At 46.1% G+C, this 27499-nt stretch overlaps 1 long non-coding RNA gene across 2 annotated transcripts; it reads left to right on the top strand.

Moving 5' to 3' along the window:
* The first annotated feature begins 9615 nt into the window (after window positions 1-9615).
* On the top strand, window positions 9616-26072 carry LOC144116245 (uncharacterized). Of its 2 annotated transcripts, XR_013311805.1 has the most exons (4): window positions 9616-18374; window positions 18910-18985; window positions 21060-21189; window positions 25596-26072. It is a non-coding gene; the product is annotated as an uncharacterized LOC144116245 (long non-coding RNA). The 2 variants fall into 2 exon arrangements; XR_013311804.1 differs by having other exon boundaries at window positions 9616-18985.
* The last annotated feature ends 1427 nt before the right edge of the window (window positions 26073-27499 follow it).

Genomic DNA, 27499 nt, shown 5'->3' with positions numbered 1-27499 from the left:
ATTCCTGTCCGCGCGAAAAAAGATCTCAGCTATGTGCCCGATATGTGGAACCTTTTCAGCATTTAAGTGTCGCTGTGCACCAGCAATTGCCAGCAGAGTCCACAAGGCTAGCCCCACCAGTAGCTTGCAACAATCTTAACCTCTCAAGCTCTCTCTGCGAAAGACGGCTGTCACCGAGCATCTGTAGCGGTGAGAAGCTCCTGAAGACTGCTGCTCTCGGGCGCTGACTTAAGGTCAACGACAGCCGCCTTCAACGTGTCGAAGGTGTGGACCGCTTCCGGTGAGACGATGATGTCCTCTAATTCCTTGGCGATGTCGGGAGGTGAAAGAGCCAGCGGAATCCAAGTTGGTAATGCAGACAACATTACTGGAATGTTGTTTTCATGCTCGAGTGCGGCAAATGTCAAATGCAATACATTGGCAAAACAGGCAATTCCTTCCGATTAAAAATTAATAACCACCACTCACATGCTCAACTTCTACCTATCCTCCGGTAAAACACTCTCCGGGGCATGTTGGTTCATAGCTTACTAGCTTACAAGAATAAAAGCGCAACAACACGACACAAAGAAGGAGGAAACCGACAGGACAGGCGCTAACTTGCAACACTTTACTGTCTTCATAAACCGCAGCGTATATATCAACCACAGGGGGGGGGGGGGGGGGGGGGGGTAAAGACAGATAGGGGGGAACACAGTTGAAAGCACGTGCGTAGAAAACTCGATTATGGCACAACAAGAACAGGTGATTCCGCAGATACTATGCCATATCTAAAAACTGACATTCTTTTTTATACATCACGATCGACGGGGTGCTAACACATGCACTCCCACTCTTACATATTCTGTGCGCTTCTATCAATTCGCGGGCGATCGTGTCTTTACTTTTGCAGATTACACTTGTTTCCAGAAGTTTTGCTCCACATGCCTTCTTTCTTCCTTCTTCTTTCCAGCAATCCTTACAGTGAATCGGTAGATTTGACCCGGTCCCATTCTTTAATGACAGACTGTGTTCTCTCAAACGGTCATTAATACATCGCCCCGTTTGGCCGATGTAAGTTTTACCACATGTCCACATGTCAGTGGGATGCTATACACAACTCCAACCGCACAATCTACAAAAGGATTAGCATGTTTCGTTTGGCAAACTTTATTCTTGTCCTTATCCGGGTTAATCATTCGGCACAATGCGGCGAGTTTCCTGGGAGCAGAAAAACCACTGGCACCTTGTACTTGGAAGCAACATGCTTAAGATTATGTGCATTTTTATGCGAATACGGATCACAACTGGTCTAATTTTCTTTACGGAGGTTCCACTTTCGTCTCTTTTTTCTTTTCGTACTTTCTTCACCTTTTTTAGTAAAGCTTCGCTGACTGAGCTCAAGACCGAAGGTGGAAAGCCCGCCTGTTTTAGCTTCTGAATCTGGGCGTAAAAGCTTTCCTGCTCTTTGTGGCAACACGACTTCTTTAGAGAGGATTCCAGGCACATCAGGGCGACGGCGCGCTTTACCGTTTTCGAATGCGTAGAGCCGTACGGCAACAGTTCCTTGCGGGCACGGGGGCAATACTTCCAGCATGCGCTTCCGTCAGTAATGGGGATGTCAATATCTAAAAACTGCAAGCTATTTCCCTTCGGGAGCTCATAGGTAAAATCTAAGCATCCAGCGTGATTTTTAAAATCAGCTAAAACTTCTTCCACGACCCGCTGGTAGGACAAAGATGATTGTTTCCTTAATACAATTCAAAAGTCGTCAACGTACCTAAAACTGTTCAAAACACTGCCGTCAACAAAAGCACCTGCCAAGGCTTTGTCAATACCCGCAAGAAAAATGTTGCACAGTATGGGTGCCACACACGAACCAATACATATTCCGTTCTTCTGCAAATAGACCCGATCCTAGAACGAAACAGTCGTGGAACTCAAGTAAAATTCTAAATGTGTCAGGAAGTTATCTACTGAAATGCCCGCGGAATTTTGGAAGGCAATTGGGGCCATTTTCCTCAATGCAGAGCGAAACAGCCGCCAGCAACTCTGGTTGTGGAACGGAGTAAAAGAGATCAACAACGTCAACTGAAAAGATATATCCGACGAACTCGTTGTTACTCAAAAATTCACTAATATCAAAGCTGTTCCTTACAAAGATCGGATCATCTACTACCAAGGTTTTGAGCTGTTTCAAAAGATAGCGGCTAACCAGGTTCTGCCAGGTGCCTCTTTCACTGACTATGCACCTAAAAGGAACAAGTTCTTTATGGGTTTTGGCGGTAAAAAATACATCCAAATTATTACTCTCGCAGTCACGAACACCGTTTGCGAGCTTAATCAAACCCATCTCCTGACACAAAGAAAAGGCTTGACTTTTTACCTTCCCTGGTTTCAGTTTGTCGCCTTGAAATTTCGGCGAATGGCCTCATTCGCTTTTTCACCGAGCATGCCCGACGGCATGGCGACGAACCCTCCTTCTTGTCGGCCTGCATGAGCCGAAGGTCATTGTTCCGGAAAAAAATTCACAACACGCTTCGTTGGCGATCGAGGACGGCGTCCGGCGTTGGGATTGGTCCTGATGAGGCTATCAACCCCATCCAAGAGGCATCTTTCTTTGTCCTCTTCATCGGCTTTGTTGGCCAAGCTTCGATTCACGGAGAGGAGCTCATGCTGCGAGATCTTGGGCTCTAGGCTGTACTTTGGACCTTTCTTGAGTATCCAGCGATGTCTTCCGGCAGGCAGGCTCCTCCTAGAACTTGAAGAGCCGTGCCGGCACCTTGCGTTTTCTTGCTTCTTTTTGGTAACACATGAAGCGTCCTTCGCCACAAAAACTCTGTGGTCTGATCTGCGAGCTTTCTCATAGAGCGTAGCTTTACGACGGCGATGTTCAGTGGATCCGGGCCATGCAGATGCATTGAAGCCAATCCCTGTACAGGCGAACTTGTCGCCACAACTCTGAACGTAGAATCCGGCACATTCCTTTCACATGTCCAAGGGAAGGCTTGGTGAACCAAATAATGCGGCGATTTCATGCGGTACAAGTCCATTCTTGTTGCAGTATCCGAGAACCCTTGCACGGCACGTCGTACTAGCAATGTGGCTGATTACCACGGAGGCATCTTGAAGAGTTGAAGGATTACATATAAAAGGGCCCACAGTAGAAGAAAGGTACTTCAGTAAAACACTCTCCGGGGCATGTTGGTTCATAGCTTACAAGAATAAAAGCGCAACAACACGACACAAAGAAGGAGGAAACCGACAGGACAGGCGCTAACTTGCAACACTTTACTGTCTTCATAAACCGCCGCGTATATATCAACCACAGGGGGGGGGGGGGGGGGGGGGGGGGACTGTTGCCGTACGGCTCTACGCATTCGAAAACGGTAAAGCGCGCCGTCGCAATGATGCGCCTGGAATCCTCTCTAAAGAAGTCGTGTCGCCACAAAGCGCAGGAAAGCTTTTACGCCCCGATTCAGAAGCTAAAACAGGCGGGCTTTCCACCTTCGGTCTTGAGCTCAGTCAGCGAACCTTTACTAAAAAAGGTGAAGAAAGTACGTAAAGAAAAAAGAGACGAAAGTGGAACCTCAGTAAAGAAAACTAGACCAGTTGTGATCCCGTATTCGCATAAAGTTGCACATAATCTTAAGCATGTTGCTTCCAAGTACAAGGTGCCAGTGGTTTTTTCTGCTCCCAGGAAACTCGCAGCATTGTGCCGAATGACTAACCCGGATAAGGACAAGAATAAAGTTTGCCAAACGAAACATGCTAATCCTTTTGTAGATTGTGCGGTTGGAGTTGTGTATAGCATCCCACTGACGTGTGGTAAAACTTACATCGGCCAAACGGGGCGATGTATTAATGACCGTTTGAGAGAACACAGTCTGTCATTAAAGAATGGGACTTGGTCAAATCTACCGATTCACTGTAAGGATTGCTGGAAAGAAGAAGAAGGAAGAAAGAAGGCATGTGGAGCAAAACTTCTGGAAACAAGTGTAATCTGCAAAAGTAAAGACACGATCGCACGCGAATTGATAGAAGCGCACAGAATATGTAAGAGTGGGAGTGCATGTGTTAGCACCCCGTCGATCGTGATGTATAAAAAAGAATGTCAGTTTTTAGATATGCCATAGTATCTGCGGAATCCCCTGTTCTTGTTGTGCCATATTCGAGTTTTCTACGCACGTGCTTTCAACTGTGTTCCCCCTATCTGTCTTTACCCCCCCCCCCCCCCCCCTGTGGTTGATATATACGCTGCGGTTTATGAAGACAGTAAAGTGTTGCAAGTTAGCGCCTGTCCTGTCGGTTTCCTCCTTCTTTGTGTCGTGTTGTTGCGCTTTTTTTCTTGTATTCTACCTATCCCCCCTCTTTCGAGACACCTCCGCGAGAAAGGCCATGAGTTTTATGAACCTAAACGAAACATATTACAGAGTGGCTTCAAAACACTCATCATCGCTAAACACGAGAATCGCACTATATTTTCAAGTTTAACATAGTGCACAAAGGCATCAACGAAAACCAAGGCACCCTATCATCTCTTTCGATGGCAGATACCTACGAAATTCCAACCCTAATAGACAAAACACCACCACTGACTACGTCGTCTGAGGTCAGACCCCTTTTCTTGTCTGTTTCGGCTAGTTACCTCCATCAGGCATTTAATTCACTCTTTGGTCGTGCGAAGGCCACATATCCCCTTCTCTTTTATTTTTATTATAATTTATTCAATTTTATATATATTTTTTGTTTACCATTTCACATTTTTCGCTATTCTATGAGCAGAGGTTGCTCACACTGAAATATTCCTTTGGCTGCCTCCCCTACTGACCCCTTTCCCTTTCTGCCCTTCGTTTTTTTTTTTGCGGGTGCATATGTCCAGCTGCAGCGGCTGTACCAGCAACAGGCGCAGTATTGCTCGAAGAAAAAAAGACTGCTTGAAAGCTGCTTGACCCTTTCTTTTGTGGTCGGGTCAAGTTTTTTTTGACCCCTGACTTTTAGGCCAGAATAAGCGCACTCTCTCTCTTTTCTTTTTATTTTCTTCTTCCCGGCCCTCTCTCGGCAGCTCCAGCTGCTGTTTTCTACTTTTTTTGCTTTTTTATATTTTTACCTGTTTTGTATTTTCTTTTCTCTCCCCTGCTCTGAGTCTAACCCCTATAAATAAAGAGAAGACACGAATGAAGCAAATTATTGTTGAAAAAGATCGGTCCTCCGATCGAAATGTCGAGAAAAAAGTTTCCTTAAACGAAGTGTATACTTCGCTCTATATTATTTTAAGCAGTCAAGAACGTGATGTCTTCGCAATTATATATATATATATATATATATATATATATATATATATATATATATATATATATATATATATATATATATATATATATATATATATTGTGAGAAAGATGACCAAGACAAAGAACATGACTCGTGAAAACGAAGAAGATGGCCCTGCGCGTCAGCCGTATTGCTATCGCCACGTGTGTCTCTGCCCGACCTGGTTGCCCTCGGACTATTCTCGCCGCTGCACTCTTCCTCCCCGCTCTTTTAAATAAACCCCCGCCTTACATTTGGTGGAGGAGCCGGGTAACAGCCCTGGAATTGCGCAACCGTACTCTCCCACCGCCTGCGATGCCTCACGATGTTCAGCATCAAGCCGTGCAAGTGGGCCCAGCTGTTACCTGCGCCGGCTCCCTTCGCCAACGGGACCCGGCCATCTTCAGTGGGACCGATGAGCCGGAAGTCGAAGATTGGCTCACGTCTTACGAGAGGATGAGCCTTTACAACAAATAGGACGATGCCGCCAAACAAAATAACGTAATTTTTTATCTCACCGGCGTGGCTAACCTGTGGTATCAGAAATACGAGGTGGACATCCGCTCCTGGTCTGCTTTCAAGACAACCCTCTCCTAAGTGTTTGGTCGTCCTGCTGTTCGGAAACTCCGCGCCGAACAACGCTTGCGTGAACGGTCTCAGCAGCTCGGCGAAAGCTTTACCAGTTACATCGAAGACGTCATTGACCTATGCAAGCGTGTCAACCTCAACATGTCAGAAGCTGACAAGATTAAACACGTTTTGAAGGGTGTTGACGACAACGCCTTTCAGATGCTGGGAGGGCGCGACTTGCGCACCGTTACTGAAGTCGTCGCCCTCTGCCAAAGCTTCGAGGAGCTGCGGAAGCAGAGGGTCCTGACTCGACAGCACCCTCGACAGGTTGAGTCGCTTGCTGGACTGACACCAGCAGATGACACCTCAGACTTTGTTCGGGAAGAAGTGGCGCGTCAGCTTTCTCTTCTGCCGAACCCCACAGGGCAAGCTCCAGATTTGGCTCCGGCCCCTCGACACGCCATCCAAGAGCAGGTTGCCGAGGCTCTTCCACCCGCCCTTCCGCCACCACCAGTCGCCGCTCCGCTGACATATGCCGACGTCGTCGCCCAGACGCCGCTCCCTATGGCCGCTCCACTGACATACGCGGACGTCGTCGCCAGACCTCGACCGCCTACCTATGCTTTGCCTCCAACACCTGCGCGAGCGGTGGCTCCTTCTCTTCGGCCGGCTCCACGAGTCAGCAATCCCTGGCGCACCATCTACAACCGGCCTATCTGCTACATTTGCGGCTTGCCTGGTCATGTGGCCCGGCTTTGCCGCCGTAGTCTTCCAGTATACGCTCCACCTCCTCCAGCTCCCTGGCCTTCCACGAGTCAGTACTCCGGATCTGCTGAGCCGCCGTCTAGTCGTCCTTTTTCTCCTGACCGTTAAGCCCTTTCTAGACGCCGTTCACCTTCACCGAGGCGCCGCTCCGTTTCTCCTATGCGACGTCGCCCCAATCTCCCTCAGGAGGAAAACTAGGTGCTGCAGTTCCTGAGGCGAGAACTGCGTCCCCGTCGAAGTTTCGAGGGCCTCACATATCCCATGCTAATCTAATAGAAATTTCTGTCGAGGACATTGCTGTCTTGGCCCATGTGGACACCGGTGCTGTGATTTCTGTTATGAACGAAAAGTTTTGTAGTTCGTTGAAAAAGATAAAGACGCCGATTGCTGGACTGTCGCTGCGTACGGCCAGCGCTGAGCACATCAAGCCGTCCGCAGCGTGTACCACTCGAGGTGTGATTCAGGACTCCCTCTAAACGATAGAATTCGTCGTGCTGCCTTCCTGTTCCCATCCTGTTATTCTGGGCTGGGATTTCCTTTCCGCCCATGATGCTATCATCGACTGTGCTCGAGCGGAAGTAGGGTTCTATTCTCCGCCCAATCCTTTTCTGGACGCTACTCCTCCTGTTGCCTGTGTTAAAGCCCTCTCCGTCGAAGACATCGACATTCCCCCGCACTCTTCCGTTCTTGCACACTTGTCTTGCGACTCTATCGGTAATGACACTATCCTCTTTACGCCAGGCCATACTTTTCTGCACCGCAAGTGTCTCCCTCTGCCATACGCCGTACTGACTGTGTCCGCTGCCCTTTCCATACTTTTCGTTTCTAACTCGTTTTCTTGCCCTACCGCTGTGCGCCTTGGTGAATGCCTCGGCAATGTGCAGCCCATCGCATCTCTGTTCATTCGCGAGGAGACCGACGGTACACCGCTCCTCGCCATGAACGCGCTCAGCCCTCCTGCCTCTACGCCAGATCGCTCTTCTACCGAATTGTTCTTGCGCTCCACCGACGTCGATCTTCCCCCGCCGCAAAGCACACAGCTTCTCGCCCTCCTTCATCAATTTCGCTCTTCCTTCGACGGTCACCAAACTTCCTTGGGCCGAACTTCCACCGTCACCCATCGCATCGACACTGGTGCCCACGCGCCGCTGCGGCAGCGCCCCTATCGTATGTCTCCAACCGAGCGCCAGACTCTTACAGAGCAAGTCGACCAAATGCTTCCAAACGGCGTCATTCAGCCCTTAAGCAGCCCTTGGGCATCGCCTGTTGTCCTTGTGAAAAAGAAAGATGTCTCCATACGCTTCTGTGTCGATTACCGCCGCCTTAATAAGATAACGCGCAAGGATGTCTATCCGCTCCCCCGCATAGATGACGCTCTGGACTGTTTGCAAGGGGCGGAGCTCTTATCATCCATCGATTTACGTTCTGGGTAGTGGCAGGTTCCTATGGAAGCGGCCGATCGTCCCAAAACTGCTTTTGTGACCCCCGACGGATTTTATGAGATTACGGTGATGTCATTCGGCCTTTGTAATGCCCCTGCAGCCTTCGAACGGATGATGGACACCATTTTGCATGGACTCAAGTGGAAAATGTGTCTATGCTATCTCGACGACATTGTCGTCTTTTCCCCCGGCTTTGAAACCCATCTATTCCGCCTGAAGCACGTTTTGACCTGCCTCTCAGACGCTGGCCTGCAGCTCAACTTGAAGAAATGCGGTTTTGCTGTGCGTCAGCTGACAATTGTAGGACACGTTGTCTCTAAGCAAGGCGTTCGTACGACCCAGCTAAACTTCGCGCTGTCGCAGAGTTTCCCAAACCCACTTCCATCAAAGACTTGCGCAGCTTCTTAGGTCAGTGCTCTTACTGTCGGAGGTTTATTCGCAACTTTGCTTCGATTGCTGCTCCTTTAACACAACTGTCTGGCAGTTCCGACTTATCGATGTGGTCACCGGCGTCCGACGATGCGTATAACACCTTGCGCCGCCTCCTCAGAGCGCCGCCCATACTGCGCCATTTCGACTCGACCGCTCCTACCGAGGTCCACACGGACGCCAGTGGTGTCGGCCTCGGCGCCGTACTCGCCCAGCGCATCTGTGGTTTTGATGAATGCGTTGTTGCCTACGCAAGCCGCACACTTACGAAGGCTGAAACTAATTACTTCGTGAGCGAAAGAGTGCTTGGCCATCGTATGGGCCCTTGCCAAATTCCGCCCGGACCTCTATGGCCGCTCTTTTGACGTTGTGATGGACCATCATGCGCTCTGTTGGCTTTCTTCCTTGAAAGACCCTTCCTTGAAAGACCCACTTCTTTAAAAAACTAATTGATTGGCAATAGATATTAAAAAAATGAAACATTCCCCTATGCACCTTGATTTCGGAGACTGTTCGCTTCCTTAATATGTTTGTCAAACGAGCCCCTCACTTCATTTGCCTTGTCTGTTAATAGCTTAACGGCGGTCTCGGTTCTGGCAGTCTTGATGCAATAGGTAGCATTAGAGGGCTCTCGCACAGTTTCCGCCCTCGCCGTTAGATGACGTTCTACGTCACACTGGCGGTATTGCAGGACGTGCTACGTCGACCGCTATGGACGAGGGTGGCGCTGGTGAACACTCTCAAGGTTCGCTTACACGCAAAACATAAATACCCACGAAAGCAGCAGATTGGACAGCTGTCGCCGTAGCTCAGTTGGTAAGAGCACCGGACGCGATATTCGGAGGTCGTGGGTTCGGATCCCACCGGCGGCATGGTTGTTTTTCCTGCTGCTTTATAAGTAATTTTCTTTTAAAAAAAATAATTCATTGGCACTAGATATTAAAAAAAAACATTCCCCTATGCACCTTGATTTCAGAGACTTTTCGCTCCTTTAATATATATATATATATATCATAAGTGATTTCTTGGCAGCTGATTGATCAATATAATGCTAAGTCAATAGAAACTGAAAAGCACAACAGTATTTAATTCACGACGTTTAATTCACGACCGTATTTTGGTGACAAGCCTGACGCGCTTGACCCCTGTGCAACAAGGAGGCAACATTCAAGAGAAAGTGGTAGGGGTGGAGGTAAAGGTGAATGCCAACGAGACCTCTAAAAGGAGAAAATTATTAGTGAAGAAAAAAGGGAAAGTAAAAGCATAGCCAATATACAAGACTTAGCAATATGCTACACAGATAGGGCTGGTGGCAACACGAACAGAATACAAAAAAGGACATCAGAAAAATACCACGTTTCTAATCAATTCTTACACGAGCACTCCGTAAGCACACAAACGCACACACTCAGAAAAAAGGCAATGCGAACAACAAATACAACATCAGAAACGAACTGCAATGAGTCACAATCTACCATAAGAGAAATGAAACTGCAAGACTATTCAAGGTAAAAAACAAATGTAATGGTCTCTGCCATTACCACGCGCAGAATCGCATGGCAGTTCATCAATGTATGAAGAGAAGGCGGACATGACAGGAAAAATGACAACAAAAAGAGGACAAAAAGGGTAGAAAAACTAACAGTGAATGGTTTACAATATAACATAATGCGCGACAGTACAGTATTAGAATAAGTAAAGAAGGGGGTAAAAAAACTGGCAGTAAATGCGGGACAATGCGAATGACGTGGAAAAAAGAAAGAAAACACATCGGGAGCTATGCTTGCTATGCATCCTGCTGCCCATTCAATCAGTCTCTACTTCCAACATGTCTACGATAATTATTCAGTACATCTATTTATTAAGTGTGCAAGCATGATAGCCGGCCTACTGTTTCGTTGATGCCGCTCGAGGCTGTGTTGAATTTCTGAATCAGGTACGATTCACAGCTCTCGCGGTTGTAATGTGTGTTGAACCCCGATTTGGAGTACAATCGCTGCAAAGTTATCGAATGGGTGCGCAAGGCTGTTGATTTCTTTTGAAAGTGGGAGATTTGGCTGATGTCCGCACATGTGATATGTGGTTTTTGATGCGAATTCTGAACGTTTTAGTGTTGGCCCCACGTACTGACCTTCACAGGTGCCACATTCTAGGGAGTAGACAGCATAACGCTTTAACTTGTGAATTTACCTTTTATCTGAAATGAGAAGGATAACGCAGTACCTTTAGCATTAATAGTTGTTATCATCAGACAGAGTTAGCACTTAGGTTTATTCCATGACACGGATCATCTGAATCTACGGTTGCCGATTGCAGACGATGTTATCATATCACGGATGTTCCTTGCACACCTATACAAAACACGTGGGGGAGCAGGGATAACTCTTTCATCCTTTCTGTAGAAGGATTTTGTGGTGTTTCTGAAAAACTGCGCTAACATTGGGCATTCATGCCGAATGTATAAGGACAAGATCGAATGATATTTGCCATTGATGAGCTCGCGCCGGTCATGCTTTGGAACTTTCTTGACTGAGTCCTCGATGACTGACAATGGGTGTCTCTGACGTGCTAGGTACACACGGAGGTGCTGGCAGTCTGATTCAAAGTCACCTTTCTTAGAGCAGATCCTATTGAAATGTAGGGACTGACTAAGCGATGGAGGGTTTACAATGGCGAATGTGACTGCTCTGGTAGTGTAAGTACTTCTGTTGGTCTGCAGATTTTCTGTGAACTCTTGTCTCAAGTTTGTTTTCCCTGATGGTCACCTGGACATAAAAAAAAATTCATTGTCGAGGCTGAATGCGACGACGAAAACGAGATGTTAGGGTGAGCGGTGTTGAAGTCGCAAATAAACTTAGTGAATTTTTGCTCGCCATGTGTCCAGACTATAAATACGTCATCTATGAATCTTCTGTAAAATAATTGTTTATATGGAGAACTGTTGAGGAATTTCGTCTCAAGTATAGCCATGAATATATAAGCGTAATTTGGTCCAATTTTTGTTCCCATCGACGTCCGCTTATTTGCGCGTAGTGCTGGCCGTTCAACTCAAAGTTGTTTCGATCAAGTTTCAGTTTTAACAGCTCTGCAAGAGTGCTGCCGTCAACCGGTCGTTTAGATTATACTCGCTCATAGGCATAGGCGACTTCTTTGATGCCATCAGCATGCGTTATGTTGGTGTAAAATGAAGCGACATCCAGGGTCAATAGTAGGGAATCATCCGCAAAGGCTAAGTTGACAATTTTACTGAAAAAAAATGGTGGTGTCCTTAACATAGGACGAAGATAAGAGAGGGATATCACTGAAGAGGCTGTTCACAAAACTCAAGATGCTTTCAAAAACGGTTCCATTTCCATTCTAGAGACAATTGGTCTTCCGGGATTGTTTCCTTTCTAAATCTGGATGAAGGTAAAAACGTCTTCGACTTGAATGTAACGGAAATATAGCCTGTGCGATCCTGTTCTTAATTTTGTTCTTTTTTGCCAGATTTACAATAGACTTTGAAACCTTTTCATCATACTCTGGCGTGGTATCAATAGGGAGAGCCTCGTAAAATGAGGAACCGCTTAATTGCCTTTGGACCTCCACAAGGCAGTCCTTTTCATCCATTACTACGGTGAATCGACCTTTACCCGCTGGTTTAACTACAATGTCATATCGGCTGCTGAGAGCATGCAAAGCATTGCGTTCAAGCATTGTAAGATTCGGGAGGTAAGAGCGTAGGTTTTAAATTACGGGAAGGATATCCTTTTGCACCGCTTTTATGTACCAATGGAGACACTTATCGCGCTACGGAGGTGGTATGCAATGAGTAAAAGATGCAAGTTTTCGACAAGGATCTAATATTTGGGAGCGATCGTGGTAGTATTCCCTCAGCCTAAGGCTTCGGAAAAAATTATCCGGATCTTTATAAAGTTGAAGTTCATTAATTATACCGCTGGTGGGCCCGAAGTTGAGGCTCTTCAACAGCACCATGCATTTATCGTGCGACAAAGGTACCGACAAAAGATTTACAACATTGTTCGGTGTAGATTTGGTGACTGTTAAGGTTGATTGGCATGAGCTTGAAGCGGGTGAACTGATTTTTATATCTGATGCAGATGTTTGCCTACAGGTTGAAAGTAATGGACAGTTTTCTAAAGGTGACGATTGGGGCGGCAGAGGAACCCAATCCCGAAGAAACTTCTTCGTCTGAGTTACGTGTGAACGTTCTTTCTAGATTAGAAACAGCTCCAAAATTGCAGTTGTGCGATCAGTCAGAAGAACATAGCGTAGCTTAGCTTCTTTGAGCCTCAAAGCGTCCAGACAAGACTTGCCGTGTCGGATTACAAGATCCATAAGTTCTGACACTTTCTGAGGTATGTCCCGCCATTGCGTTTTTATAGGAAGGGACAAGTCTGATGTGGCTGGCTTTAAATCTATTCTCATGCCTTTCGGAATAATATTTGCATGGCTATACAGGTCTAAGGTCCGCACACGATGTTCATATTTAGTTCTTTTCTCTGCAACCTTTCTTAATGTTAAACAATTTTTCGAAACAGAAGTACCAATCAGTTCACCTTGCTCTTCAGCAGATAGTCAATTCTGGATGCCTTTTGGAGGACGTCCTTGATGATCCGGAGGGAGTAGCGCGGCTTTGAATCAGCTGTCGTGGTGTATTGATTCGGCCTCGGTGGCGGTTTGGGTGCTTTTCGAATGCAGTGGGTGTGGTCAGACCACGTTGGCTGTGCCCTTGCAGTAGATCTCTGAAGCAAGATCTGCTGGAGGTATTTGCAGTAAAATATATATAACTGCAAATATAATCTTGCTTATGAGTTTTATGTATTGTCTTTATTGCTCATTTGTTCCTTATTGTGATTATCTTCACTAATTCCTAGGTATTCTTTTACGGTCTGTATGCATTTCTAGCGTGTCCATCTGCTCTCTGTTGTGTATTAATCGCTTGTCGGATCTCCAGTTGCGAAAATACGTTGGAACCCGATCAAAACGCACGACAGAATCTTTTGTCGCGCATCTGTCGCGCGACATAATTTTGTGTCGCAAGACAAGCTGTCTTGTCGTGCCTTGTGTCGTGCGACAAGCTCCGTGTCGTGGGTTCTTTCGCGTGACAAAGTTGTTTGTAGTAGGTTCTGCCGCACGACAGACATCTTTCCTGCATTTTGTCGTGCAAAGAAGGTCCCTGTCGCAGCAATTGTCGCGCGACAGGTTTCTGTCGCAGGTACTGTCGCGCGACAGAGGGAGTCGTGCCTCGCGACCGAGATTGCGTGCCTAAGCAAAGTTGCCTGTCGTGGGTTCAGTCGCGCGACAGACTTCTAGCGTGCCTCTTTTCACGCGACAAAAGTACGTGTCATGCGGCCTGTCGCGCGACACAACAGCTTGTCGTGGGATATGCCACGCGACAGATATCTGTCGTGGGATGAGTCGCGCGACAGATACCTGTCGTGGATTGTACCGCGCGATAGATACCTATCATGGGATGTGTCATACGACAGATTCCTGGTGAGGGTAATTGTTTTCCTGCAGAATTCTAGAAATACTGTCGTGCTGTCGTGTGACAGCGATAGGATCAAATTGACCAAAGATGCTTCAAAGCGCGTTCACTGTGGCGAGTCGCGAAGAGGATGCGAGGTGCTCTGGTCTGTTTGTGACGGGCACCGAGCGAAATGAAGTGCTCATTCACATTGGCGAATCGAGTTTTCAACTCGCTTCCCGCGACCTGGCTCTCCCACCGAACGAGAATTGGCTTAGAGGAGAGGCTCTGCTCGAGCACTCACCTAATTCCCTTCTGTTCCCACATGACAGTGTGACGAAAGTAGTGCATGCTCAAGAGTATAATGCGGCTTTGAAAGACCAAAAAGCTGTAATGCACAAGCGACGAAGCCAGCGGTGCCTGCGTATCCGCCCGCGCTTGCGGTGGCGGCATGTAGCTGCAGCCACGACAGCGCCTGCACACCAATCGTTGTGCGCAAGTAGAATGGCGCTACTGAAAGTCAGTATCCTCTTGGCTTCTGTGACATGTTCAAGCCATGTAACATAATGTACCGCTACTACTACATGCGCAGAAAAGGCCAAGGACACTTCTATGCACGTCGCGGAAAAGAGTGTCGTTAATCGTCAATCAGGGACAATTACTCGCCATAACTTTCCGGCTACACAAAGGCAGCATGTGTGTACATGCACGCAGTTCTCTGTATAAATGTTCAGAGCAACCACGATATCATTTTTCCGCGTTTCAGTTTTAAGAGCGTCAGCTCTTACTACTTACGTTTGTCAAGGACACGTCTGTCTGCAGCGAACGTCAAATTGGCCAAGACAGTTACCACACTATATCACATAGCAACAGCGGGCGCGTAGAGCCTCAGTTGTCACAGATACCTTCGATCCGTTTTACATATGACAGTATAGCGGCTATCGAAGTGGAACCCCGGGGACCCCCATTTGCATGAAATTTGGGGGCCGCCCGTTTGACGCATAACGATCGTAGTGGTGTCATTTGACTTGTCATGTTCCTGAGGATAAAATAAATATTTAGATGAAGCCCAAATTATGTGTGGGATTCACACCGACGACTATTTCGCCACCAAACCGTGCATTCCGGGGACTTCCAGACAGCCATATGGCTTAATCGTTTGTCGCAGAGGGTTCCGGATGCGGTTAAACAATTTGTCTTGTTGTAATGCACACGTTTATACAATTCGTTAACTGATATATAAGGAGGAAACATACCGGATATAGCGAAGGTGGCTGTAAATCGCAATAGTAGTGCAAAATCTTTGAAGTAGCTGACGCTGCTTTTATCTTAGAACGAATGTTTCCGAAACGAAACGCCCTCAGATGTTTGTATTTTGTCTTCACGTCTGCTGAGCACCCCGATCTAGCACCCCGATCTAAACACTTGAAGCTCTCGTAGCTAACGCTCTTAAGTCCGACACTGATACAGTGTTGGCGGAGAATTTTTTTTTACCGGCAGTGACCTGGTGCTTATCATAAAATAGCAAAAAAAACTTTACGACGTCGTTCATTGCCTTCACTAAAAATTTCATGACGGTGACACGAAAATGTTGCTAAATATAGACAACAGCGTATGAAGCCGAAGGTGAAATGCGGCGGCCAGCGAGTTTGAACCGATTTGATTCTCGGTCGAAATGAGAGTAAAGTCTTGGGACTGACGTCAACCGCGCGCTTTAAAGAGTTTCGCCTGCTTTGACACAGTCTAGCTCCTGTGCACCCGCGCTCGGTATTCTAAACTGCTCTGGTCCCAGTGTGACTGTCTGCTATGACAATCTGAGCGAAAAAGAGGATGTCTGGGGGTTTTGATGTCCACCACGGCCATACAGTTGAGCGACATGATAACGTACGGGCGCCCTTCTCGGGGCCGGCATGCCAGCCTGAATACCGGCCGCCAGCGTCAGAAAAATGCGACAGTAATGTTTGTTCAAGTCCATACTAAGCCGTCGGATGGAGTATCGTTGGCCAATATCGAGTCGTTGGTAGAAGCGATAACAGCAATACAAACAAATGTCTCCCCACGGCGCCTTTAATTGCTGCTGCTCAATCGCGGCTCTCCTGGCCTCAGCTGGCTCCGCTCCTGAAGGTGTCGCGGAAATCGAGCATATCTTTGTTTTACTGTAAGACGAGGTTCACAGTAAAACGATGACGATAGCAGCACTTCAGCGCTAGCCAGTCTCGAAGTGCACTCAGCTGCTGCATCGATGTGAAACCGGCTAGGCTTAGCGACGTCTAGGGCAGCCAGGGCGTAGCGCGTAGCTCATTGCCCGGCGCGCCCGCGGGCGGTGTCGTTCCCGAAAGCTCGCCTCGCTCACTCCGGCTGGCTCACTGATTGGCTCAACAGCTTGCGACCTTCACTCGGAAGGCTGGAAAATCTAGCAGCGAGCGACTGGCGCTGCGACTGAGCGATACTTTATGCCCACGCTTGCACTACTGGTGAACAACCTTTAACGCACATATGCTTGGGTTATCGGCTTCTTTGCGGCGAGTCTTAGTTAAGATCGTCCGCGACGCCATCGTCACCGTCCGTGACGCACAGGCTGAGAACTTCAATTCCAGTACGTTCCGAAACAACTCGTATTTTTCGTAACGATACGAGCTCGAAAACACGCCTGCTTCGATGCGCTAGTGGGCTCTTGCTTGTTAAACTACACGCGATCAGGATGCGGCGAGTGCTAGCCACTGTTGCATATTAGCTAAAGTGAGACGCAAGTATCGACGTAGTTTCGTAACGCAGTTGATATCAACGCACTCCGCTTGTACTGGTCACCGTTTAAGCTGTTAAGTTTCATGATCTCCGGTGAGCGTGCCAGTGTCGCGCAAATTAATGGATCGCAGCTACTCTCCATAGTGCCAATTGCGTTCAACTTATCCACGATATTCGCCAGCTTGACATACGGCGCTTTTCTTCGCTGTTTTTGTCGCAACTTAGTGATTTTATCTGGCATCAAACGAAATTGCATTCTGTCAACACCGTCGTCTGCTCCGTCATCTGCTCCGTCGTCTGCTAGGGCATCCGGGTCACTTCAGGGGATCACAGGATCGCAGCTTCTACAAACGACATGCCAGAAAAAGTAACTGAAAGCGCTTTAGTATTCTTAAATAATCTAAAAATAATTTAAAATAAATGCAGTGTCTTTGTTGTGAAGATAATATAAATATTCATGGTTTAAAAAAGAAATTTTTTTGTCGGTTGCAATTTTTCACCGATACGAAAGCGCAGCCGTGGGCGCCATTGCAGCGCAACCGACGCGTCGTTTTTTGTATTATTTGCCTCTTTGAGGCATTGCTTGAGTACTTGTACGGCGGACACGTGTGAAGAACTCATTCAATAGGAAGGTGAGCAGGCGTGTGTTTTGGAAGCCAACGACCAGGATTTCGGCCTGTCAACATTGGCGAGTTTCAACGGGTAAGCCATGAAGAAAGACAGTGCTGCGACGTCTTGTCATCTGTAAAGGGAACGAAGACTCCTGCGCCGTTTTACTAAGCCTGGATGAATCGCATGGCCGGTGAGTCCCGCTCTGCGTTTTTTTGCTAATGATCTGTATTCACACGCGCTATTTGTATGCGGCTATATAGGGATGTGAGTGGAGGCAGTCCGCCTGCGGTTGCCGCAGCTATAATGCGGCGCCAAAAATGCAGGACCTATATCCTGCATGACAAGAGTTGTTCTCATTGTCTTTATGTGCATTTAGTACTCGCGTGCCGTGGTAAATAAAAATGGCACCAGATATCACAACAGAGTTACGCTTTCGCTTGCTAGCGCTTCGACACCCGGTGCAAAAGCGTGGATTTGCACCGCGTAGAAGACGATGAGCGAGAAGTGCCGCGCGGCGGAGCGCTCCTGCTAGGCCAGCTGCGATCAGACACCGCCCTATTTTGCTCAGGGTTAGTACTCATCGGATTAGTGCTTGTGCCTTAATATGCGTCATACTAAATTATTCTGAGACAGTGATCGCATGCGAAAGGCTAGTTCATATTCATCGCCTTGTCATTTGTAAACTTGTCTGTGCTTCCCCAGTGGAACAGGATTTGAGGCAGTGTTATGTCAAAGTTAGATCAATCTTGCGTCTCCTGAGCTGTAAACGTTGATGCTTCCTCTCCTTCTGAGCACTGCGAGCTGTCGGAGATGCAACTGCACAATTATTTAGGATATCTACCTTTTTGCTATATCCCTCGCTTTTGCGGCCCGCATTCAGGTCGTTCGCTATTGTCGATGGTTTTTTTGTTACTTATTTTCATTTTGTTATTTATTCTTGGTTCCGTGCCATCAGCTGGGGTGCCGGCGATTCTCCGAGCTCGGAACTCTTCCCAGGCACAGGATCCTACCCACAGAACTCCCTTCGCCGCACTCACGAGTGTTCTTTGGTATTTTTTTGTTTCTCTTGCCCTTACTTGCATTGCCAGTCGACAAATTTGTGCAGTTTTTATTTGTAGGCAGATTTTTTAAATGCGCTAGCAATTTTTCTATGATGCTAAGCTGTGCTGTGAGATATCAAGCTTCTTGCTAGTGAAGGCATGCTTTTTTCCATTCTCTCTTCTCATTTAACCAAGGCAGACTGGTTGCAACTTTCAATTTAATACCTAAACATTGGTGCAAGGCACCAAGATAGGAATTAATGAAAACCTGCACATCCTATTTTCAAATTGGTGTGCGGTATTTCAGCCAGCTCATCTTTCAGTGTGGTTATAACAGTCATTGTGACTCTTCTCAAAGAATGTATATGGGTGCATTACATAAAATCTGTTCATTTCTTTTGTCATGGGCTAGCTCATTGGTTTTTTATTTACTTATATTACGTCTTAAGTTTAGTTTTTAAAGCAGTAGACGATTTCCTCTCTTGTCATTCATGATATGGCTACAGCCACTGACAGCTGTTGCTCTGGATGTATTTATTTGCAGTTGCCAGCGGCCAGCATCTTTTGGGCCATGCGTGCTTCCTGCCTTCGGCTGTGTCATCCCTCCTGATCCGTTCATGGTAGTTATTCTTTTTCAGTGATGCATATCTTAGCTGCCTATTTAGAAAAAGTATTTTCAACGTAGGCTTGCAGCTAGGTTTAGAAATGCATGAAACTCTACATGCACTTCACAGCAGTACCTTAGCTTATAATTACCAGAACTGTAGACTTGTGCGAAATATAGTCGCTGATGTAGCTCTTGACGCAGCTGCTGTTAACATAAACGTGCTTTGACATTGCACACCTGTCGCCTGGTATGCATATGTGTCCTCGAAAATGACCTATATGTTCATTTATCTCTTTAAAAACATTGTACTCTACAATGATGGTTTATCAGTATTTCTGATACAGAGACCAAATTGTCAGTCAGTAATGTAACGTTGCACGATGACACCAATCCTTGTATAGCATAGCATCCTTGCAATGCACTGGGCAAGCTGCTGTCAGCACAGATTTATTGCTGGTTTATTGCCATATCATATGGTTATACTGCGCAGTTTGTACCTCTACCTTCTTAAAGCTGCATACTTGAAAAATTTAAAATTATTTGAAGGAAAATTCAAGGAAATTTAACAATAACTGTCTCACATTTTGGTGGAAACTTGAACCGTGATATAAGGGAGGGATATAGAAGGGAAGTATTGAAGAGCTGCCATAGCTGAGGGCTGATGCCCATGTTAGATGCCCCTCTTTAGTTAAACATACCTCGCAATTAACACATTTGGTGCAAAACAAACATGGGACTTGCACGCTCACAGGCATCCTCATGTCAGTAAAACAAAGTGCCAATGTTGCCGTAATTTAGAGCTTTGCTCTTAAAAGCGCAGCTGAGTGCTGCTCAAAGTTGAGAGCAAAATATGTCTACTTTTCCTCATGTGCAGTCCGCGGTGCTGGTGCCATTTGTAATGGTGATTGACATTGAGTCGCATGATGCGCAGTCCGTTCCTGGAGTTAGTGATTTTGACTGTCGTGTGAATGTGCTGTTAAAATTAGTGCAGAACAATGGTTCTCTAGTACATTTGAGGTAAATGTATCCTGTGCCAGATGCTACCACCCTTTTTCATCAAATTTCCTATTCTCATTTAGCCATCTGATTGCCACCCATTCATGCATTCACCTACTCTTGGAACCCTCCCAGTGTTTTAGTGTGGTATTGCTTATATCATCTCTGCATTACACATGCATTGCACATCCCCTTTTTTGAATTAGTCAAGATATCTCTGTTCCTGTTTCTTGCATAAGCATAAGAGGCGACTCAAGTGCACCATCTGGGCTTGTGATGCAATGTGTAGGGCCCTTCGTTTTTGGGTAAAACCTGGTTTCTCCCTACTGTTGCACCAATAATGATTCTTAGATATCAGGTTCCACGCAATTTCTGTGCAAATGTGCCTGTAAAAAAGTGTGGTTTGAAGGTGCACAAAGCCAAAGAACTGCTGGAGTGCAGTGGATGTCACATAATTCTTCTGACAGATTTTTTAAACAATTCTGGTTATTTTATTTCTCTTTTATGTTTATTGTTTGTCGGTTGCTTATAATTTTTGGATAAATTGAAAACTGCATGTACTGACTGGTATTTCATTCCAATAATTATACCCATTATTATGAAGCTATGTTGGAAGGTAGGTGTGCATTTAGTATGCACGCTTTGAACTTCAGTGATTGTTTCTGCAATGCAAAATGAAGGACAGGTCTTTGCTGTGCGAGTTTTTTGCAATGGAGTGAAAGTAGCTGGAGCAGCATTTGTTACTGTGTCACCCAGCCAAAAGTTCTCCCACAGACCACTGAGCTTCTGAATACCTATGGATTAAAGCTCGAAGCTCTGGTTGCCCTTTCCGAGGTTTTCTGCATTAACGAGTGCAAGCCGAAGGGCTCAGAGATAACAAGCATTTGAAACCATAGAGCTATACACAGTAGTGCTGGGACCGTGCAGCAAGTCAGTGCAATTAGGTCGCGATAAACGTGGTTTACTGTAGAAAGCTAGTGTGAAAAAATAGTTGCGCGCACAGAAACTGCCGTTTTTTTCTTAGTCGGTCATTGAAACAAAGCAATGCATGTAAAATTTGATATCTCACTGATCCCTCAATTTTGTTCCAGCTAAAGACCAAGAGTTGCATGGAAGTTGTGCAAGCCACCAAGTTGCGTGTGATTTTTGCCAGGGACCTGGAGCAGGCTGGGAAATTAGTGGATGTCCAGTGGTATTCACTCAGTAAGGCAAGCTTTTTCTGTAAGTACAGTTTTTGGCATGGCATTGCTTAGGAACGCATGCACTAATCTGACTACTCTATGCCCGCCCATGCTTCAAGAATAAAGAAGTACATGAAAAAAAATTGATTGCCGCAAAAAAATTGCCGCTTCTGTTATGTTTTTCCAGGAAAGTATTTGCCATTTAAAGGGCTGTGAAAACCTTAAAAATTATTATGTGCTTGTTGTGGCTTTTTTTAAATTTCTCCTTCCACGTCTATGTTGGCCTGACCTTGTAGCTTGTCTACATGAGATTGGCTGCTACCTAAAGTTCGCTTTTTTGTTGCTCCTTTATTGCCTGTCACAATCTTTACTTTGTATGGCAGTGTCATGCAGTTTGGGAAGTAATCTGATCTTATTTCTGCATTGGCCTGAAGTGCAAGCTTTTGCATGTGGGGCAGGTTTATGGTGTCCTTTTGTTTGCTGCAACTGCAGTTTGGCCATGCGGGTTAGAGGCTTAGTCCTTTTTTATTTTGATGCAGTGTCATATACTTCATGCATAAATTAATGAAGTAAGCACTATATTTTGTAATAAATGAACATTCATTATAGCTGTGGCCATTATAAGTGCACTTGAATCTAAAATGGCTGTCTTCCGGCATTCAGTATTACATCTTAAAACCAGCCGGAAGACAGAAAACAGGAGAAGAGATGAGCACAAGATGAGGCTGGTCTAACAACTGAAACTTTATAAAGAGATTCAAGCACGCAAAACCCCAAAGCAGTGAGAGGGCAAAAACAATCGAAAGGCACTGACGTACTAGTAGTAAACCATCAAAAAAACTAATTCCTTAGAGTGAAGGTTCACCGACGATTTAGCCAGGCACTTGTTTTTAGCCTTACTGATGTAGTAAGACTCAACTATATCAGGACAGATTTATCACTTCCCTAAACCACTGATGTGCCGCGGAAATCAGGCGTGCAAAGAGAAAGGTCGTCCTCCAATTGCATTCACGAGATTGAACGTGCAGTGTCAGGTGAAAATTCGCCTTCCTCTATATAGAGTGAAAGTGCTCTCAGGCAGGCACACATTAAGATATCTGCTTGTCTGCCCATAGTAGTTTCAGCTACGAGGCAGTGGAATGCAAAACAAAACCGTTTACTTTTGCAAGTGGTGAACATTTTTTATCTGCCACTGTGCATAGCGGACGATTACCCGTAGTTGTATCAAGCCTAGTTTGAACGGAGAAGCAAAGGGCTCCTACCTTACTTTTAGCGGTCAAGACAACAGCAACATCATACTTTGGTGCAAATTTCTTGGGACAGTGCGAAATGACATGGAGGTAAGGTATAGAGCCCGTCTTTTTGTGCTGCTCAGCTACGTCAGCATCATGTGAATGGTGTTCCGTTCCCTCAAGAGAGTAAAAACACACACTGATAGGTGCGCGAGATGGGCAAGCGGGAACCCAGGTGCCATTGGCTTCGAAACCTGCTCTGAGAATGCATTCTAAACACTGTGATGGCATGACTTCCATAAAGCGGTCGTGATGCATGCGATTGCCAACCTGTCCTTCACCAGCCTCGAGTGGTTCGACTCATAGCTAAGAGGCTTCCCGATCTTGTGCTTTGGCGCCAACATATGTGGTCGTCCGCAAAGCGCAGGTCTAAGTTAAGAAGCTACAAACGGTTATGCTTAGTGAAATTCAGACGTAAAAGATAGGCTTTGACCACATGCCTAAAGATTTCTAAAACGTTTTGTGCCAACTCATCTGAGCCCTCCTTGTGCAAAAAAATTAGGTAGCTATCAACATAACGAAATGCTTCTATGCCGAGGTCTTCCAAAGAAGGCTTAGATGCGGTATCGACTCTGGACAGAAGAATGTCGCGGAGGAACAGTGCAACCTGGGACCCTCTGCATACGCCTGATTTCTGATGTAAATACCGCCTTGCCAACTCACAAAAGTGGCGTTCTAGTTTCTTGTGGACAGCAACCTGGGCAGGTGCTGTGCAGTGAGCATCGACATGGAGGGCCTGCACTATTCATTGTCACATGATCGACCTCTGAGGCATGTGCAAACTGCATCAGAGTGAACAATGAACATGCTTTTACATATGATTGCGTGATTTTGGTTGCTGGCTTCATGGGGCTATTGTCCGTTTACTGCAAATCCACATTTGTCAGTTGGCAGGGCGGTATTTACACGCAGGTCGTACCTTTGCTCAGCAGCATTTTTTGTCTAAAGTCGAAAAGGCATTAGAGCCCTGTTTGGAAGACCTTGGCATAGTAGCATTTTGTTATGTTCATGACTACCTAATTTTTCTGGGCAAAGGAGGCTCAGATAAGTTGGCACAAGATGTTTTAGGAGTTTTTAAGGCATGCTGTCAAGGCCTGTCTTTTACATCAGAATTGTTTAACCAGAACCGTTAGCAGTTTCTTGATGCAGACCTTCGCTTTGTGGACGAATATGTTTGTCTGGGCTACAGCTAAAGATCGGGGAAGGCTTTTCTTAGCTACGAGTCGGACCACTCGTTGCTGGGGAAGGATGGTGAAGAGGTGTATTTGTCGTTGGTTAAGGACAGTAAAGATGGAAACACTTGATGGATGTGCAATCGTGTGCATGACATCAGCTTTACATAAGTCATGCCATCACTGCTGAGGACGCATTCTTGTAGCAGGTTTCCAAGCAGCTGGGTTTCCAATTGCCCATCTCAACAACCTGTCATAGTATGTTTTCACTCGCGCGAGGGTAAGGAACACATACTCCGATGATGCTGATACACCTTACCTTCACATTATTTCACAGTCTCAAGAAAGTCGCGGGAAAGCGTAATGCTGCTGTTGTCGTAACAGCGAAGTGCAAGACAGGAGGCCTTTGCGCCGCCATTAAAATAAAGGCTTGATAAAACTGGGTACTTGTCCACAATGGACAGTGTCACAAGAAAAGGTTCACCACTTGCAAAAGTAATGGAGTTTATTGCGTTCCACTGCCTTATGGCTGCAACTAATATGAGCAGACAGGCAGATATCTGAATTCGCACCTGACTGAGCACTTTCACTCTAAAGGGGGAAGGCAAAGTCTAATCTGGCAGTGCACGCTCAATCTTGTGAATGCAAATCTGAGGATGACCTGTCTCTTTGCACGCCTAATTTCCATGACACATCAGTGGTTTACGGAAGGGATAAATCTGTCGGTAGATAGTTGAGGCTTACTACATCGGTAAGGCTAAGGACACGTGCGGCTAAGCCGTCGGTAAACCTTCACCGTAAGGAATTTGCTTTTTTAGATGATTCCTTAGTATGCCAGTGACCTTTGATTGCACTTCGCCCTTTCACTGCTATGGGTTATTGTGCGCCCGTATCTCTTCGCGGGTCTTCTTTTGCGGCTTTCCTTCAATGATGCCGCCGCGGTGGCTCAGTGGTTATGGCACTTGGCTGCTGTCCCAAAAGACGCACGTTCAATCCTGGCCACGCCAGTCAAAATTCAATGGAGGCGAAATTTCAGAGGCCTGTGTACTGTGCGTTGTCAGTGCACGCTAAAGAACCCCGGTGGTCGAAATTTCTGGAGCCCTCCTCTATGGCGTCCCTCATAGCCTGAGTCGGTTTCGGACGTTATATACTCACAAAACAAATCAAATAATCAAAATCTTCAATTAAATTTTTGTTAGTCCAGCCTCTTGAGCTCATGTCTTGCGTGTTCTGTCTTCTGGCTGGTTTTAAGGTGAGTCAGTACCAACTCGGCCAGTCATAAGCCTTGTTCAGTATTACAACATTTTGAATAAAGAGAACTTTACTAGGCTATGTTGCCGGGGATCGTGTCCGCAGCAGTTGAGGGCAACTCAGAAGAGATAGCGTCATACGATTGGTTGTGTAATTGGAAGAGGATGATGTGAGGATGCTGCTCGAAAAGAAAATTTCATAATCGGATAAATATTTACAGCCTAAAATGTCCAAAAAATGGCTGGGCCAGAGAAAAAGTGCCGCGAAATTTGAAAAAGCTGAAACCAGGTGGAGCTACAGCATAGTGCCAAGTTTGAAAAACTGGAAGTATGGACAAAGCCAAAGCTTGGCGCCAAGTTTGAAAACTTGAAATGAGCAATCACGTGACCAGTGATAAGTGTCCTATACTTAACCAGGAGATAGGAAAAAGAAGGATAAATTAGAGGCAATTAGGTAATTATTGAGAAGCAAAAGGCAATGAACGGGTGATTAGACTGGGCGGGTATTCAGTGAGTGGGCAGGAACGATCCTTGGAGGAAAATTTGAAAACTCGAAATCGTTGCTGGGATGAAATGAGGGTAAAATAAGAGTTAATTGATACCCAATCAAGTCAATGAGAAAACAACTATGGCGCCAAATTTGAAAGGCCACCAGTGTCGAGGAGGCGTCAACGCTTTCACATTTTTTTTGTGCAGGTAGCAGGGGTGATCTCTATTTTTTCTTTTTTTCAGCCAAGACAAAGACCATTTTTCTTGGCTCATGGGCGATGTATCTAGGAACCTGCAGCCAGGACAACGCTGGACAGCATGCATCAGGAAGCTCGAAAAAAGCACGAAACAGTAAATAAAATTTGATCATTTTCATTTCAATTCTAGCGGTTTTGTGCACGAATTACTCTGGAATGCACAAAGCTTGTGGTAATTGACAGGCGACCATTAACAAGCTGCGCATTTTTGTGCATTACCTACTCCAGAACACAAATCTTGTGTTAATTGACAGGTGACACAGTAACGAATGTTACACAGTGTATGAGCACTACACAAGACACACTACAGAAGACAAGGCAAACTACAGAAGACAAGACAGACTGCAGAAGTCGAGACAGACTACAAAAGAGAGGACAAACTACAGAAGACCGACTATAAAAGACAAGACAGAGTATAAAAGACAAGACAGACTACAGAAGACAGGACAGACTACAAAAGACAAGACAGACTACAGAAGACAAGACAGACTACACAAGACATACCCAAAATACGACAAGACTACAGACTACAGAAATTTTCTGTCTTAGAATCCTGTAGTGTGTTTTGACTGGGAAGGTACCAAAGCCTATTTTTCATGTGCATGTGAAGTTTTAAAATTCAGAAATATCCAAAAGAACTAATTTACCTTATAGCCATCATAGAGAACCAAAGTGTCGCAGAGCGGAGCTACACCACTGACGAAAGCGCCCTCTCCGACAGAAAAAGAGAAACTGGGGGTATCCGCGGAGGCGCGCGCCCTTTGCGGTGAGGCACTTCCGCTCGCTTCCGTGCACGTGCCGAGCTCTGCCCGCGTCAATATGTATCGTCTTAAGTGCGGCTACAAAAAGGTCGCTCAGCTTGACAGCTATTTCCGAAAAGCAAACTTGAACGAAGGTCAAAAGCTAATTACGCATGTATAATCTGTAGAGCAGAGTACTGACGACAATGTAGCTCGGCTAAGTGGGAAATGCACTTCGCAAGTGAGCGACCACATCGTGTACGACGTGTACGTCGAGGTAAGTCTGTAATTGTGTTATATTCTCCAACTACGGATTAATGACTCGCAATGAATAGGGGCACTCGATCCATCTCTGCTGGCGAATACGAGGCAGATGCTTCAGTTTCTGGTTGGAAATTCACTTACGCTTGCGAAGTTGGCTGAATTAAAGCACTTCGAAACTCGGCTTACTGCCGCCTATTTTTTATTCGATTTTTATGCCTGCCTATGAGTTTTGTCGGCTAATGTGCACTACAGGTGTTAAACCAGCGGCGCGAACGCGTAGTTTGCTGCGAGTGATACCTAGCCACGGGTGTCGTGCGCGCGACGCAAGGGAGGAAATGTACAGTTGCCTTAGTTTTATTCACGAGGAAACCGTTAAACAAAAAGAACACTCACTTTGTGTGCGTGCATGTGCGCGCGCGCGCGTCTGAAGAATTGGGCCCGATTATAACTTAGATTTTTCACGGAAAGCCAATGCGTGTGATGGGACGGCTGTTCAGACGGTGATAAAGAGTGGTATCAGATAATGGGACAGTGAAGGCAGTAACAGAGCTATTGCGAACAGTAATGACAACGAAACATCTATGACAATATGGAGACGTAGCTCTATAGCAAACTTGAGCAATGTCTTGGCGCATCCAACTATAAGCCATGCCACCCAAAATCTGGCGTTGCCTTATATTGAAATCTTGTTTGATGGTCTAGCATTCCTGGCAGGTTTGAGAAATACCCAGGCAATTTATTTCTCTCATGCTTGGCGGGGTCAAGCCAGGAGAGGCAGAACCTCCTCGTTCAAGGAAGGAGATGCACATGCAAAGCTGGCATCAAAGCTCATTGCAAGCATGCAGCTGCTATGTGCCTCTATATAAACAACTAGAAAGAGAAGTCA

This window comes from Amblyomma americanum, chromosome 1 (genome assembly GCF_052857255.1).
Source record: "Amblyomma americanum isolate KBUSLIRL-KWMA chromosome 1, ASM5285725v1, whole genome shotgun sequence".
NCBI classification, from domain to species: domain Eukaryota; kingdom Metazoa; phylum Arthropoda; class Arachnida; order Ixodida; family Ixodidae; genus Amblyomma; species Amblyomma americanum.
The sequence above is the reverse complement of the archived record's forward strand: the minus strand, read 5'-3'. Positions and strand labels throughout refer to the sequence as shown.